Source organism: Periplaneta americana, chromosome 9 (assembly GCF_040183065.1).
Source record: "Periplaneta americana isolate PAMFEO1 chromosome 9, P.americana_PAMFEO1_priV1, whole genome shotgun sequence".
Taxonomy (NCBI): domain Eukaryota; kingdom Metazoa; phylum Arthropoda; class Insecta; order Blattodea; family Blattidae; genus Periplaneta; species Periplaneta americana.
Window position 1 is genome coordinate 79375054 of NC_091125.1, and position 18380 is coordinate 79393433.

The following is an 18380-nucleotide window of genomic DNA, read 5'->3' on the forward strand; positions in this document are numbered from 1 at the left end:
TGCGCAAAATATTTCAAGCCCCTAAATTAATAGATCCTTAAATAAAAGTAATATATGTCCAATAAGTTACCTTTAAAGCGTACTGTTCAGTGATTGTCCTGATATGCCGTTTGTCTACAGTACGATGGGCTGGGTGATTGTCCCGGTATGCCGTTTGTCTACAGTACAATGGCCTGGAACGGAAGTACAATTTTTTTAACGTACTCCAGAAATGATAATTCATCACTTTGATATTTCCTCCACAGTGCAGTTGCAACACGACGATTATCTTGGCCACGTCTGTTTGTTTTTCTGTTATAACGCGCTGTGTTCAAAGAAAGATACTTTTCACTCTGCAGTTGCTTTAACACTTTCGTAAATTCATGGCTAAAGGGATGAGGTTTGTAAGATTGTCGCTTCAAATGACGATGGAACGATTTCGCCCCATTTGTTGTTCTGATTTCATCTGTTGGTACACTGGCCTACAATTTAGGAGAGAATTTAGCATCTTCACGTACATAGTTTTCGAGTACATAGTCTAGGAATCTCGTTAACTGATTGTGATTAGGAGCAATGCTATGCAACTCAACAAACGCATCCCCTACTGTGCTTGGAGGTACATATTTGAAACCAAACATATATTTCAGGAACTTTCCTACTTCGGAACTAGGATTGGTATATTCAGAACGAAATCCCAGGTCATGTATCTCTCTATACCTTGTCTGGCCTAAATTAAAACTGCAGTCTTTAATGGTTATGTTAGGAAACACTTTTCTTTCTGCATTATGAGCAGCAACTTCAAAATCTAAAATTATGGTTTCAGGATTAAAATCATCACTACACAAATCACGAATATGTTTCCACATGCATTCGTAAGCTGATACCATAGATCAGTGGTCGTCAGCACAGAGCACCCTGGGGCTAGCGTCTCTTACCCGCGGAGATTACAGTGCACCGTGGTGCACTCGTAGCTGCTAGCGGGTATGCTCTCTATCTCTTCCTGCTGCACGACGGGGCACACGGGACGGCTCTGCTTACCCCTTGCACATTTCAGCGAGTGCTGACGACCACTGCCTTAGATCATATATACTCAGGTTGCTCGGCGTTATAGGTTTTGACAGTAATAACTTTTGTCAGGTTTACTATGCTGCCATCTAGTTGTTACATAAGATGTCACGTCATAACTCCCATTTGAATTGCATTAGCGACTGTACTGCCATCTCGTGTTCGTTTACGGCGGACGGGTGGCGATCCTGGCGGTAGTTCTCTTCAAAGTGCAACCGATTTTAACATAAGAATGAGCAATCTATATGTGATCTGGGCTGATACAGTTTTCGATAACAGTAAACAAAAAGTAACTTGGACGTACCCCAATGTAGTATATGTATAATGTATAGTATAAACGTGATGAAAGTGTTTTAGTGAAACGTAGAATGTTACATCCGCTAATGTATTACGCGCATTACTACACAGAAACTGCAAATTTCGTTCACAAGTAAAAATTGCTGCCTTATTTTTGATGTCCACAAAACAGAACCTTTCGCATCGATTTGTTAAAATATATAAACTGTTTAACTGTTCTAATGCCTCATTTACATTCAGAGGGTCAGTCGGTATCTGTTTCCTTCGGGCTCTGTACAATGCTAATCGAAGTTTGACTGTCTCCATTCTCTGAATATTAGAAGTATCTGACCTCGATAATTCTGTTCGTATTATTTTACTAGGTTGTAAAGCAATTTCTTCACATGCTTTTCTTTTACAATTTTCCCGCAAAATATGTGATTCAATGGTCCTAGCGCTTTTATTTTCATGATCATGCAAGTCTCTTATATAGATATACTATTTCACTAACTTCTGCATTATTCTGTAAAATTGCGGTACATTTCTTTTCCGTGCATGTCCACGAAATATTTCTCGTATTCATTTTACGCAGTTTTCTATATTTGAAATTATCCTTAACAATGTGACTGTTCTTATAATTGACACTTCATTTAAATTCATTTCCTATCACAGTCAGCACTTCCTTCCAACAGCAACACTTCCTTTCAACTGTGGTTATGGAGACATCGAACCTCCGCCCCTGTTCAGCATAATCTACACCGAACATCGAACACACATTCATCAGCGCCATCATCACCATTACAGAATGGGTTAGAATAAATTGGGTAGTACGTTATCGGATGAATTGTGCGGAATTGTAAATGTTGTTTTTGCTGTATCGAAACAAAATTTTTGACTATAATTTTCGATTATTTTTCGCATTAGCTATCCAGCTCATGATTCTGAGGTATGAGGTGGTGGTAGTAATGGTGGTGATGATGTTGTTGGTCGTCCTGTTTGTCGTGTTTCATTATATTGTACTGTACAAAAAAATGTAATTTCAATATAGGCCTATTCATGTCATGACATAATAATGTAATTGACCGGAATATGATGATGGTGTTGATTCTAGAAATTATCGGAATTGTCAAAATCTATCTTACACTCCTATGCTGCAGTAGCCGTGTTATGAGATTTCAGTCTCTAACGTGTTACGTATTTCCTTTTATGTATCGTAATGTAATGTAATATGAAGATATTTGAGCGTGTGTCCATGCGTATGTATAGGCTACATTCATTTATGTCGTATTTATGTGAGATCGCCAGCTGTATGAGCTCCACTGAAATCAAATTATAAAGTGTTTTTCTTATTGTATGTATTTGTCCGTGGCAGAATATTATTTGCTATCCGAGTAAGTTGGTGTAGTTAGTTTGGTGCAGAGGGACGGGTTTGTTGGCTGCCAGTGAAGTTCATGGCAGTGAACAAAAGAAGCGCGAGACCAAAGCGACACAGAGCGACACGAGCGGCAGAGCTGTGAAACTCGACACTGCGTAATTACAGTGCAACAGGTTATATAAAAGCAGGGGAAAGTTGAGAAGAGACGTTCCACCCTAAAACTGGTTCGAATCCCAACTTAATTTTGTTAGTTACTAGCCCAGTCTCAGCCAACAGATGATGTGTCGTATTTCAGACAAAAAAAAAATAGGGAAGTTTACTGAAATGGTGCATATTCTTCTTACTATTTCGCTCTTGTACTAATTCACCAATGGAGTGTAAAGGTAGGTGCTCACTTACCGGAACGGATTCGATCGGCGCGTTCATATTGTAATTTTTTGCATTATTTTAAATGGAGCATCGTCCACTTGCCTCTGTCCGCATGACCGGATTCCGTCCAGAATTCTGGCCAGATAATTCTAAACGGATATCCGTACGGTCCAAGATCGAAATATAGAATATCACAGTGGCGGCTTGTGATATTATTTGTATGTAGGATATGAGATTGATGACTGATGAGCAAGACAGAAACTAATAATAATAATAATGATAATAGAGCATACGCAATTAATTTCTTGCTACAGTTAAATTCTTCTGAATGATCAAATACAACTTCAGATATTCTTTCGATAGTCCTGTCATCTGAAAGTCCTGTTAATTCTTGTGTTTTATTATAGCTTATTTTATTTATTTTAATGTAATTTTGGTTTTATGCATTTTATTTTTTATATTATATCATTTCAAATTATTTATTATTTCGTTTATTCTGCTTTTTTAAAATGACCAATGAACTGCATTTAAGGAGGGTGCAAGGATACTTGAAAATTCGTATTGTAGTCTCTGACAAGGTCTCCACCACCTAGAAAGAAGGGTCGTAGTATTAGGATATACGGACAAATCCTCAAACGCTGTTGAAGTTAAGCCATACCCTGCCCTCCGCACCCTCTCCTGTCCTTAACTTCACTGCTAGAAAAATACCGTTTGCTATAAGATATTTGAATGATTCCTCGGAAAAGTATTTCTGAATTCTGAGATGTGCGACAACTCACGACAGAAAGTGAAAGATTGAAGAAAATTATTACGTCGGGACGCATTAAAAATCGAAATCTGTGATTAAAGTGTTTTCTATCCTTAGAGGCACGAAATTAAACTGTAGGATCATCCTCATATCCTTCATGGAAGAATCGGCACTGGAATGTCATGGCAAATATAATCGATTGCTGTTGATAAAGCGTCGTAAAATAACCTAGTAAAAAAATATATCATCTATTGTAAGGACTCCAATCGCAGTAATATTGAATATTGAAAGTGCATATAATGAAGTACATATATTAAATTGAATGATGCGAGCTTGTTTTATTAACTCCAACAGTATGAAGAGCTTTACAATTTATGAAATTATAATTATAGCAATGTAGTATGGAGGAAGAACATATGGAATGAGAGTGGAAAAATACTAAATTAACCTGGTATGCCCTTCGTAGCTTATTTAAGTTACAGAGCTGTTCATTTTATTTTTAAGTTCAGTTCAGAACACTACAATTAAACAATGCGCTCTGGCGGTAAATTACAAAATTATTTGATGATTAATTCGGAAATGCGGACAAATGAGCGATACTGTAATAAAAATCCGAACGCACCGAATGAATTTTTTCTGGTAAGTCAGCGCCTACCTTAAGAATTCGCTGAATTTCAAACAGTCAGAACCATTTATCGCTGCAATATTGTCGATTTCATATTATTACTTTTGTCTTATCGTTGATGATTCTCAAGGATTTCTACAAATTAGCGATGAACACTATGACCTAGATATCAGTGGACTTAAAAATATTCAACATAAATTTCCTCAGCATCAAGTACACCCACTACATTGATTTTAATGTCACTTCCATAATTGTATAGTTAGATAAATTTACATATTTTAAAATCATATTGTCAACAGTAATCTCACTAGAGAGCTTGATTTATCTAGAGAAAATCAAAACTCGAGTGGGATTTTATTGATTATTACACGGTTAGAAGAAAGTATATAAAAATTAGAAGAAATAAAGTATTCTAATACAATAAAACATTAATCGACTTACTAAAATTCTTTTTCACTAATGTTAGGTTTACCAAAACGTTCGAACGGAGCCGCCATTTTCAACTATCTATGCGGTAAACAAATGACGACCGCAAAGGATGTTTTACAGTATCGTAAATAATTTACAGTTTGAAATGTTGGCAAACAAAGAAACAAATGGTAGGGAGGTGATAAAAACAGGAGAAAGTATATAAAAATTAGAAGAAATAAAGTACTCTAATACAATAAAATAGGTATTAATTGATTTACTAAAAATTCTATTTCACTAATGTTAGCTTCTCGAAAACGTCTGAACTGAGCCGGCATTTTCAGTTGATTATGTATGCGGGAAACAAATGACGATTGCAAAGATGTTTTATAGTACCGTAAAGGAATTTTCATTTTGAAATATTGACAAACAAAGAAACAAATGCTAGGAAAGTGATAAAAACAAAAATGCTAGGAAAGTGATAAAAACAAAAATGCTAGGGAAGTGATAATAAACAATGCTAGGGAAGTGATAAAGTTGTAGCTATAAACAGCCATGATAGGTTGAAATACGTCCTTTCGTGCTGTTTTATTGGTTAAAAGTATAATAATAATAATAATAATAATAATAATAGTAATAATAAATATATCCATTGTTTGTGTAAAGACATTTTCATGACGCACAAAAATTAACATTTATTTCTTGTTGTTTATGCTCATTTGCACGCTTCTACTGTGTGCAGAGATATTCAGCAGATCTTTATTACATTTCTCCAATGAAAATTACATTTTTGTTTTTTAGAAATGCCTTTACAGCTTTGTATAATATCTTGTGACAACTTGGCATGTTAAACATAGTGTGACATTTATTACACGTTTGAGTTCATGTCATTTATCAGTTATTTCGACTTCATTTAACAGTAATTTGACTCGTCTTCCAAAGAACATTTCTGCTATAAAAAAAACTGATATGCTTCAGTGAACTGCCTATATTACCATGTTATTTGAGTTCTGTTAGTGTGCAAATATGCTTTATTGACATGTCATTGCAATGTGTGACAGACTCTAACAAACATGAACTACAAGTTTCAGAATTGCTTCTGACCTTGCGTAATACACATCCAATTACATAATACAACGATTGTTCATCTGTCAGTTTCCAACGAGTTGTCACACAAGCAAACATAAACACAAGAGGACGCATTGCAACCACTTCATTGCTGCTCTTACCCCCTGATAATGCCATTATAACCCTGTCACTGGTTTAAAAAATGCTACTGTCAAATTTTAAACCTGGGGATAGGAATATTTCATCGAATAAAAAAATAGCCTAGATTCCTTCTCGCTTTGAGCGTTGCACTTGAGAAAGGGATCATTCTTTTAATTACTGAAATTAAAATAAAAATATAATAAGAAGTAAACTCATCCGGTTCAATATTGTAACATTGGTAGTTTTTAAGTTTGTCTTGAGAAAAATTGTGGATGAATCCAAGTGACATATGCAGTTTCTTGAGTATTATCTCTGTATAAAATTTCATTAATTCAATTCAATTTATTAGGTCATTCGACTTACAGTAATAGGCTTTGTTACAAATAAAAAAGGGGGAAAAAATATACATTTGAAAATAGACATGTAATTGAAAGTAATGAAAACACGAAACTCTAAAAATTAGTGAAAGCACTTCAATCTTAATATATTATTTGTAACTAATGTAAGTAACCTAATTGATTAAAAAAAATTCATATGAATTTATGTTCAAAAATAATCTACAGAGTAGAAAGGATTAATTAAAGGCCAGATATAAAATCTATTTTTGGATGAAAACTTGCAATGTTTACTGGGAAGCATATTATATAATTTCATCTCCATGACAGAAAAGTTTGTATTAGTCTTACGTAACCTACAGTATGGAATATTAATTTGTTCACTATTTATAATTTCATGATGATGTATATTGGCTAATAGTGACTAATTGTCTATGTTATGTCGAGTGTAAAGGACTAGGTCTATATATATATATATATATATATATATATATATATATATATATATAAAGGGGTAAAAGGCGGTCAGAGCGTGGTGCCGACCACACAACCTCATTCTAGTGCCGAGGTCATGGAAAGCATGGGGCTCTACCTCCATGCTCCCCAAGTGCCTTCATGGCATGTTACGAGGATACCTTTACCTTTACCTTATATGATATTTGTGATTGTATGGAAAGTGGTCGACAATGAAGGTAGTTTGATTGACATAGAATTCTAATGGCTTTCTTTAGCAGAAGCAAGACACTCCCAATATTGGTATCATTTCTCCAGAAAATTAAGGCATATCGAATTATAGACTGAGAGAAGGAAAAGCAGGCATATCTTCAATAATTTTGAGAACCGCAAGTCATTAATTTCTCTGATAAATATATAACTCTTGATAACTTTGTGCATCTGTATTCGATATATTTTTCCTATGTTAAACTAGAGTGTATAAAAGTCCTAGAAATTTGGTATAATTTTGTATGTTGTCCTTTTTTTATTAGATTATTTAGACTAAAAGTTATGTTGATGATTCTTTCTTGATTAATCAAAAAACCATTACATTCAAACCATAAAACCATCTGTGATAGAATATCGTTGGTTAGAACATGTAATTCTGAGCAGAACTGGAACATAATAATGTAGTGGCATCAGCATACCTAATTATTGTTTTAGCTTTAATGAATTTAGGAAGGTCATTAAATGCTATTAAGAATAGTAGTAGACCAATTATTGAGCCTTGTGGAACACTATAATGTGTACTGGTGAGTCTTGACCAATTTTCACCTATTGAGATTAATTCTCTCCTGCCATGAAATGTTAAAATGTTATGTTTTATTTGACGACGCTCGCAACTGCAGAGGTTATATCAGCGTCGCCGGATGTGCCGGAATTTTGTCCCGCAGGAGTTCTTTTACATGCTAGTAAATCTACTGACATAAGCCTGTCGCAATTAAGCACACTTAAATGCCATCGACCTGGCCCGGGATCGAACCCGCAACCGTGGGCATAGAAGGCCAGTGCTATACCAACTTGCCAACCAGGTCGACCCTGCCATGAAGATAGGTTCTAAAAATATTTAATGTATTCCCTCGAATAACATAAAATTCTAATTTTGACAATATTGAGTTGTGATCAACGGAATCGAACGCTTAGGAGAAATAAAAAAAATATAGCATTAACTTCTGACCTAGTTTCAAAATGTCTTAAAATTTCGGTTATTAAAAGGTCAATGGCATCATTTGTTGATTTTCTTTTTCTAAAGCCAAATTGGTTAGTACTAAAGAGATTTGAATTTTCAGAGTAGTAATAAATTTGATTGAAAATTACATATTCAAATTGTGTAAGATATCACTGGAATAATAGAGATTGGTCTGTGAGTACTTGGACTTGATCTATTGCCTTTCTTATAAATTGGGATTACTTTTGAAATTTTTAATTGATCTGGAAATATAACTTGTTTTAGACAAATACTAAACATATTTGTAAGAGGAATATAATTTGAATTTAGAACTTAAAAAAATCATTTAATACGTCATAAACTCCTTTTGAATTTGATTTTTTCGAAGTTTTTATTATGTTTCATATCTCCTCAGTGGTGAACTCTCTCCATTTAAAAATACATAAGATTTTGTCATTTTTGGTTAGAATTTCCATAGGGAATAGCTCAGAGCGTTGAATTTTGGATATGATTATGTCCACCGAGTCGGTGAAAAATTCATTGAACTCTTCCGGCATTATACGAATATTATGATTGTTTATTTGATTTTGAGAGTTACTAGACCTTTCTCTATTTTTCAGTTTCCAGGCAGTATTACATTTGTTATCAGAGTTGACAAAAAATTTGTATTATAATCTAGTTTCGCGTGCGCTAATTGATTTCTGTATTGTTTAATTAATTTTTAGCTGTGAGTATACCAGTCTCCTTATAAATATCATGTAGCATTAGTAATTGGGTTTTCATCTGTTTTAATTCTTCAGAGTACCATTTGTTTTTATGTTTTTTGATAATTATTTGTATTTAGTTTTACTTTCTTGACTTCGAATGCTAAATTAAGATATTCTAAAATCAAATGTAAAAATTTATTAAAGATTTGAGCAGTATTTGGCTTTTGGACATTGAAGATGGATTTCGAATCAGTATTGTTTATTTAAAAACAAAAATTCGTTACTCTTTCAGCGGTAAATAAACGCTTTTTAATAATTTGAGGTTGGTTATATCCGATTCTCAAATGAATATTTAATTACAATAATAAACCAGAGTGGTCGGAATATGAAAATTTTTTTACCTGATTGGTATATGATTCCCGCTGACTATTTATAAAAATGTTATCGAGGCATGCTTTCCTCTCGTTAGAATGTAATTTCCTGGATATAAGTAGGATTGTTTTAATAGATTTAATAGGTCAAGTAAGTTGTTTTCTCTGTTAAGACATCAAAGTCAGAATTTACGTCTCCTCGATTAGTAGGCCTACTACGTGATTGCACCGTTTAGTGAGTATTTGAATAAGCTTTCGAGTTGAATTAAAAAAATACTTGAAGATCCATTTGGAGATCTATAAATACAAATAATTATCAATTTATATGAGTCAGTCATTACTTCTGACCATTCATAATGAAATTCTATTTCTAGTTCATTAATTTCCATAGGAATGAATTCTAAGTTTTTTTTTACAAAAAAACTGATCCTTCATGAATATGATTACGTCATCTTTTAAAACAATGTTGTTTTTTTTTTTTTTTTACAAAAATAGCTGATCCTCCATGAATATGGTTATATCTTTTAAGACAATCACCTAAGTTAAAACCATCAAAATTTATATAGTCAATATTATAGTCACGAAACCAATGTTCCGAAAAACTTAAAAACGAATAGATCTCTAAGTTAAAGAAAGTTTCCAAGAGATTAATTTTGTTATTCAAACACTGTATATTGAGATATAAACCATTTATTATTATTATTATTATTATTATTATTATTATTATTTTATTGTTGTCATTTGGCGATGTTGTGGAGTTGTTTTTATATAGCTTGCGTATGGGGGTGCCTCCTTTGAAAAAATCTTCTTGCGACCAGATATTGGTGTCCAAAGATCGTGCAATATTATCGGAACTTATTATAATTTTGAAAGATGCATAAGAATTTAGGAATTTTGATTTCAGTGGCTCGCATTGTGCCTCCGGGAAAGTTTCTTTCACAAAGGACTGTACGCTTTCCACTGTTGTGGTTGGGTCTAATCTATAGACAAATAGGTATCGTTTTTCAGGAACCGTTTTTATTCTAATATCATTGATAATTGGACAGTATTAGAAACTAGCTTAAAAATGTCCGATAAGCTTATATTTAAATTTAAAAATTATTTAATACCATAACTTGCTTCGTCGTCGTCGTCTTCTTCTTCTTCTTCTTCTTCTTCTTCTTCAAAGAAATGAAGTATGTCATTCGGATTTGAAGGAATTTTTTGGAAATTGCTTATACGCTGTTGTGCTTAGGGGAAAGTACCTGAAATTGGACCGGCATGCAAATTGGAACGATCGTTTTTCCAAGTAACCTAATGCAGTACCTGTCGTCTAGCGGTAGATTTATGAACTACGAGCTTCCCTTATTTAATTATGTAAATATTGTCCAGTTGGCAATCATGTAAACTTAGTAACACAGTTTAACTTTTTTTTAAAGCTTCTGATGTTATTGTCGTTACCATTATCGTAAGATATTTAAGAAAAGACAGTTGAGTGAGGGATTTTTTTATTAATACTGTGCAGTAGTATGTAGAACAACGCACCTTTTCACAAAGTTACATAAATCTTTTCCTTTATTTAAGTTTTGTTGAATGTCTATAGAAATAAATTTACAGTTTCCTGCAAGTTGGACCGAAAAGGTCCAGCCCTAGTAAAGTGTAGTTTGAAATTCATTTCGTAAGATACAGAGCACTAGGAATTATACAACTTTCAGCTAAGCGGCCGTAACCTCGGAAGGCGTTCGAGTGAATCTTGTAAGATGAAATTACAGATAATTAGATAAAGGAAAGGAAAATGAAAACGGAGACGATGAAGTTGAAAAATGACAACATAAGAGATAAAAATTACGACAAAGATAAAACAAAAACAGATGTGAAATAAATACCATGATGAAGACGAAGATAAAGACAAAAACTTTGGTAAGATGAAGATGTACAACAAAGGCACAGATGATGAAGATAAAAGCAAGACAACGATGAAGAAGATTAAGACAACGACGATAAAGAGCAAGAGACAGCTATGATGCGGATGAAGAGAAAGATGAGGATGAACTTGATGACAATGATAAAATGGAAATAAAGTAAGATATTGCGCTGAAGATGAGGACGATGATGAAGTCGAGTACCAAGTCAACAATGATGTCAAAAACCAAGACAACACTGAAGCTGAGAATCAAGACAACAATGATGTCGAAGACCAAACAACATTGAAGCCGAGGAACAAGATAACAATGTCGAAGACCGAGACAAAACTGAAGTTGAGGGCCAAGACAACAATGATGTCGAAGACCAAAATAATGGTGAAGATGGAGATGTATACCAAATACGACGATGTAAAATAAATGAACACCAGGGCAACGATAAAAACGAAGACGTAGACGATGATGAAGATAAAACCAAGAACGTCAATGAAGATGGAGAAGATTAAAATGAAGACGAAAATAAAGATTAATATAAAAAGTACTTTCGTGCAAAATGTGTTCAGTGTTCAAGCATAAAATTGTTCTATAATCGTTAAAGTTAAATTCATGTAACGTCTAGCTCATTAATAAACTAAACCATAAGAATGATAAAAGTGGTCCAATTTAAAAATTCCAGGTCCAATTTAGAAGACCTTTCTTGCATATTGGACCGAGTGCAGATCATTACGTTTTGTTCGGTATTGTCTAAACTGTTACTTATGACGGTGTTGTAGTTTTACATATGTATTTCTAAAATGTCAAGGTATGTTTTGGTGATAAAGTGAAAATTTTAAGTGTTTCCATTTTGACAAAAAAATAAAAAATGTTGGAATTGGTCCAATTTGGGAGACTTTCCCCTGTGAAGAGAAGGTAACTTTTGTTTCTCTTCTTGTTCTTCATATCAGATCCTACAACATGATATGCACAGTTTTCAAGTTTTATTAATAGGCTTATTAGACTACATAAAGTCTTGCATTGAATGACTGTGCAGGTCAGGATAACATTGTACTAACATTTTTGTTATTATTAATTTATGCAACTGTGTTTCCAACTGATTTTTTTCGTGATACGCTTATTTTGCTTTTTAGTTTCTTCTTTTCGACTTCATCTTTCTCATCTTCACTAACTTCTCTGTACATTATGTAGGATAAGCATGCTTCTTTTTCTGCCTTGCACAATCAAGTGCATGCGAAGCTATTTTATACGTGCAGATGAAACTACCGGAAATACATTCTAACCTTTTGGGAATCAAATCGTGTTGCCCAGGTTCGTGACCTGTCACATTTCTAATTCTCTTCCTCCTGCTTTTCCGACATTTCTATTTTCTCAGTCTTGCGTTCACACGTGTTTTTGTCCTTTTAAGTTCATGGGGGCGACCGAGAGCACATGTGCATTGTCCTGAAGACTGGGTGCAATCGGGACTCCGGTATCGATGATTTTTAAACAAAATTCATTTCACACAAATATGACAATACATGTAATTAGCCTACTGTAAACTGTATCTCACTAAAGTATTATTCAATACGACGATATCGAAACGAAGTTAAGGATTTGCATTCTACAATAAATTGTGGTTCGACCTTATACATTATCTCCCAGATTTCATTACCGGTATTTTTCTGTCTCTATGTAGTCTTTTAAGTTTTGCTATTATTATTTTTTTTTTTTTGCTTTAAATCTGCACTTGGACTCAATTGATAACTTACTCGGCTATAAAACTAGTTTATCCTGGCTTATTTCCCGGACTAAAAGTGAGGATTCGTCTACATTTAATGTGGAGAAAGTATGTATTTTTCGTCTAGTTTTTGTGGATGTTTACGTTATGCGAACTAGACGAACGGGGTGCCTCTACTTTTGTGTGGATAACATTCGTAATAATCAGAACAGTGATGTTCAATAGCTAAGAGGTTCTATGACGTCGAATGTTACAAACAATAATAATAGTAATAATAATTGCCTCTGATTGAGATTCTGACTGATATGTACTGTACATCTGTTATCAGCAGGGAAAGGAAGTTCATGCCCTAAAACGTGAAGAATATGTATGCATTTATGCCGTAAAAATAGATAAATATGCTACAAAATATGCATTGTCGGTCTGAGATTATTTTAACAATAAGAAGATGTAGGTAACTTACGTTTAGTATATGGATTTTGATGTGCTTGCCTCATTGCTGAATGCTCCATTTATGCTGTTACAGTTCACAACTAAACAGTGACGTATGTTTTCTGTTATTCTTCACCTGTTGTCTCTCAGCATAGCTTTGAAGCGCGAAAAACTTCGTTCTACGTCACAAGAATTAAGAGGGGCTTGCACAAAACTGTATGGATGAATCTAGAAATGTATATAGAGTGTTTGTTGCAAGATCTGAGGGGAAAAAGACCTTTGGGGAAGCCGAGACATAGATGGGAGGATAATATTAAAATAGATTTGAAGGAGGTGGGATACGATGGTAAGGACTGGATAATCTTGCTCAGGATAGGGACCGATGGTGGGCTTATGTGAGGGCGGTAACGAACCTCCGGGTTCCTTAAAAGTCATTTGTAAGTAAGTATATTCCAGTATGCATTATTAGAAATGTTTCTTATACAGAGTGATTTATATAGAACTGACACATTTCTTTCATTAATTGTTTCAAAACGAATTGTGCTAGCGACAACTTATTATACCTAAAATGTAGAGGAATTTTGGGAGATTATTTACATCTATAGCAAATGTTGTCCGGCGTTGTCAAATCCGGAGATCTCAGTGGCCACAGGTTCCTCGAAATTATTCGGTCGTCACATAACCGGATAAATGGAACCATGCTTCATCTGTGAACCATGTGATGGACAATATGGCAGGATTTTGCACAATGAATGTCTGAAACCAACGACAATAATTCAATCTTTTATCCTTATCTGGTTCCTGTAGCTGATGAACAATCGTAACCCTATATGGCTTTAGGCTCTCTGACACATTGAGTAGGTGTACCCTGTCTCCTACGACAAACGTCTTAATGATTTTTTGGGTGACTGTTCCAGTCGTGCTCTTACGTCAACAACAACCGTGGGAAGCCTAGATGAACGATGCTTGCCCTTTTCACTCACCAGAGATCCAATTGTTTCCAATTTGTTTACCAGTCCCAGTATTGTGTTTCTTTTGGGAGGATTGCGAACACCAAATTCTCTCTGGTTTGCCCTTTGAGTAGTTGTAATTGAATTCGTAATCCAGTATTGCTTCACAAGGAATAGTCGTTGATTTAATGTGTACTGCATTTTCACGTTGACACAAAATGTCGAAAACAGCTGCCAACAATAGGAATAAAACATAAACATCTACGCATCTAGTGACAAGGAATCTAAACTCCAGAACATTCTGCTTAATTTGGTGCTAAAATTGGGTCATTGAATGAATTTCCAACGGAATAATTAAAGAAAGAAATGTGTCAGTTCTATATAAATCACTCTGTAGAAAAATATTACGTTTTATTTTAATAATTTTTTTTAAGAAACATTCAACAATCTTTTTGAGTGTAGGTCTACTGACGTTTTTAGGTGAAATAGAGACCTGTATTTAAATTGAATAAATATGCCTGCAGTATAAATAGTTATTGTTTAAATTAATAAAGGTACTTATTTATACACATGATTTATTTCACTTTGTTTGCATCATCGAAACAACTCGCTTATCCTTTATCCATCCTCACGTGTTACAGTACTACTTCGGTTAGAACCGGGTAGGCGTGTATGAAGTATGTACACCATTTCAGTCTTCTTACTGAGTGCATGTATACAGTGCAGGAATCTGACCATCGCTGAGCTAAATAAATGAAACCTTATCAGTAGCAGTAGTGCTAATGAAAGAATTTGTGTAGGAAATTTGATACTCAATCTTAGTTATTTTCTTTGAAAAGGGGTAGTTATATGGTGACTTTTTGTTATACTTTTGGTATTAAGTATTTTAAAGTGATCTGTAGCCATTAAAAACTTAAAATTTTGCATGCTAATATTTTATATTCTCAGGATCATGTGTAAAATTTTTGATTAAACAATGCAGAATTAGATGTGATATGATTGTTAAAGTTACAGATTCAGTCCAACTTCGGTTCGCACTGACCAATTTCCTTAAACCCTGAACATTTTATATGAAGATTTCGGCTGAAAATATAGTTCTGTTAATAAATTTTCCCGACAAAACTGTTTTTGAAGACAGGTTATTTATAATTTCTTCCATAATTTTAGTTAAAAACAAAATCATAAAAAGTTACAGCAGCTTTTTAATAATTTGCTATTTTGTGTCGAATTTCAAGTGAAGAATTAGGCTGCAAACTTTTTAGTAAAATAGATTATATTTCATTCGCATTACTCTTGGATAAATTGACTGGTAGTTACTCTACTGAATAAGAACAAAATCGCTCAGTAATTAAGGTAGAATGGCCATAGGCTATAGAGTGGATCGGGGGAAGATGCGTGTCTTATTTTTTTTTTTTTTTGATTGGAAATTTAAGATATTGTTCATTTACTTTAGAATTTCGTATTGAAATATAAAAGTCTGTAAGGTATTTTGAAACTATAATTTTGGTACAAAACAGAAAACATTAATTACCTTGTTTATAGATACAGGTTTTCTTCTTACCTGCACTGTAGACATCTTTCCCCGAGGGTCGGGTAAGATTGCAAATTCAATTAACACATTTGCTGATATATGTATTTTACCTGAACTTGGTTTGATACATGTATATAACAAAATTGACTTAATCTAAAGCTCATGGACACTTTCTCACTCGTTTATCACTACTTGGGAACACAGTTATTGCACATATTTTATTGCCGTGTGCAAGACTCGTGAAATCACTTCTTGCACACAATGAATTCAAACCAGTACATTTTTGTCATCATTCTTTTTTAGGAGGCGTTTAAAGATATGGTAAGAAATCCCGTATGTTTGCGATGCTCTGAAACAATTCATACCCTCTGTTATAACATGTTTCATCGCAAGTTGAAGACTGTCCTCAATCCACTGACTTCTATCAGAGAATCTTACGTAATGGTTACACATTTTCTGCAATAAAACAAAAAATAAAACTCTTGCAACAAATTGCTATCTTACCCCGAAAAAAGTTATCATCTTCCCCAAGTATCGGGGTAAGATGCCTAGTGCTGTGACGCAACCTAAGATGGCGGAACAAGGTCGTTGGTTGTTAGGACTATAAACTTTAGAACCTTTACTACAATATTCATTACAAAGGTTTGACAATTATTACGAATTCAAGGATGTATTAAAATGTTAACATACATTTGCAATTATTTTATAGCAGAAAAATGAGCTGTTTTCTCGCTTTTCTTCTTTTCACAACAAGAACACGTGGCAAAATGAATTAGCTTCCACTCTACAGACATTCAACTGTCTCAGTGATCATGACGACATGCGCGTGGCGTTCTCTCTTGGAAGAACGTGAAACTACAAAGAAATAAGCATCTTCCCCCGACACTCATCTCCCCTCGATTCATTCTACAAATACAAGTATCTGCTCGAAATAGACAACTTACAGAAAACCACATTCTTTTTACCATGCATGTTGAAAACGAAAATTTCACTATATTTTCACTTTATTCTAAGAGTGATGGGCAAGTGAAACTAAATAAATCAGTACATTATACTTATCTTTTAAAATAAAATATAATTAATTTTCAGTAAATCTTATTATAGTTAATGTAGCCTCATCCTGAATAGATTGATTTGTACGTAATTGAACATAAACAAAATTCGTTCAATGCTGTTCACAAACACAAGGAGAGATGTGCGAAGACCTGTGACGTACAAAATTTTACTTGTTCAATATCAGAGATCTTTAGAGTTCTTTTTCTTGATAAATCTTGAGATATATTTTGACTATCACAAGAATTTTTCTCTGTGTTGTACCACAAGAAAATATACGATTCTGAGTTATACTGTGTCTGAGTTGCGCAGCTATAATGTGCTGTACGCATGGGTTTAGATCCCACCTAGAGCAAATATTTCTAAGCTGTAAACGTAATATAATTGCTTCACATGGAAGCCCGGCGTCGTGCTGACTCATAATACGGCACTCACATCGCGTTTACATCTAGCATACGTTGAAAAACAATCCAACATATAGATTTAACAGTAAACTTTTCTTGGAGTATAAAAACAGCGATTGATAATGACGGAGTGATAATCAATAAATTCTTATCCATTAGCGTCATAATTTTGTATTAAAGGCAACTTTCAACATTTAAAAGAGTTTTTGAGGGTTCAGGCGTAACGTATAAAAGATTATATGACTTTGGAGATATTGGATGGAAATCAATTTATTTCAGCAGAGAGAGAAGTCTTAGATGCCGTTTGCTATTAAGAACATACAGTAACTGTAGCACATAAATCTGATATTTATAGCGTTATAATAAAAAGCGTTAAGCTGAAATTGTTATGGCTTTTCCTTACTTGCAGAGTTTGTATTACTACCTTATAAATTGATTCTTACTCCAGCTTTGAATGTTACACTATATATTACAAGTTTCAGTAAGTTTTTCTAACATATAAAAGGCTTGCTGAAAATTGAATGCGCTCTTTTCTTCTTTTTTGTGTGTGTTCTGCGGCTGTGAACTCCATTACCTGCAAAGTAGGGGGCTGACACATACATACACAACAGGTTTTGACTGATGAGGCGTCTGAAGGGGTCATTCCCTCAAAACATTCACACCACAATAAAAGAAGACAAGGCTTCGCACTTCGTAGTTGTTAAACTCCTTCCATCCAATATTGGATTTATATATACTAAAAAGCGAGATAGAAAAAACTTCTTTTTTGTAAGAGTATCGAAACTTCTTAACTTTTCTATCACAACACCTCCTTTCTCTGCAAACTCTCTTCCCTCCCTTCCTTCTAACTCGGTCTACATCTCAAAACAAATTTCCTTTACCCAATTCAATCGAAACTTTCCTTTAAAAAAAAACACGAGTAGAGGGAAGTTGGTTGAGTGAGGTTATGTTGCCGGGCACGTCCAGCTCGATGAAACAAGACTTTGAGTCCCAGAGCGCGCGCGGGTCCTCTGGGGGCGCGGCCATTTTGACGGCGACGTGTAGTGTCAACCAGCAGTTCTTGAAGCAGAGTTCTGCTCAACCGGGACGCCTAGTTAATTCGCAGTGTAACGTTCTTGTCTTTAATGGGACTGTTTTCAGATCAGCGTCGTCGAACATGTTATCGGACTTTCTCCCCCCGAGCGACGTTTGGGAATGAATATTTTAATGTGGACAGTTCAAAGAAAATTGTGAAGGAAAAGTTTCTTCTTGAATTATTTTGTAAG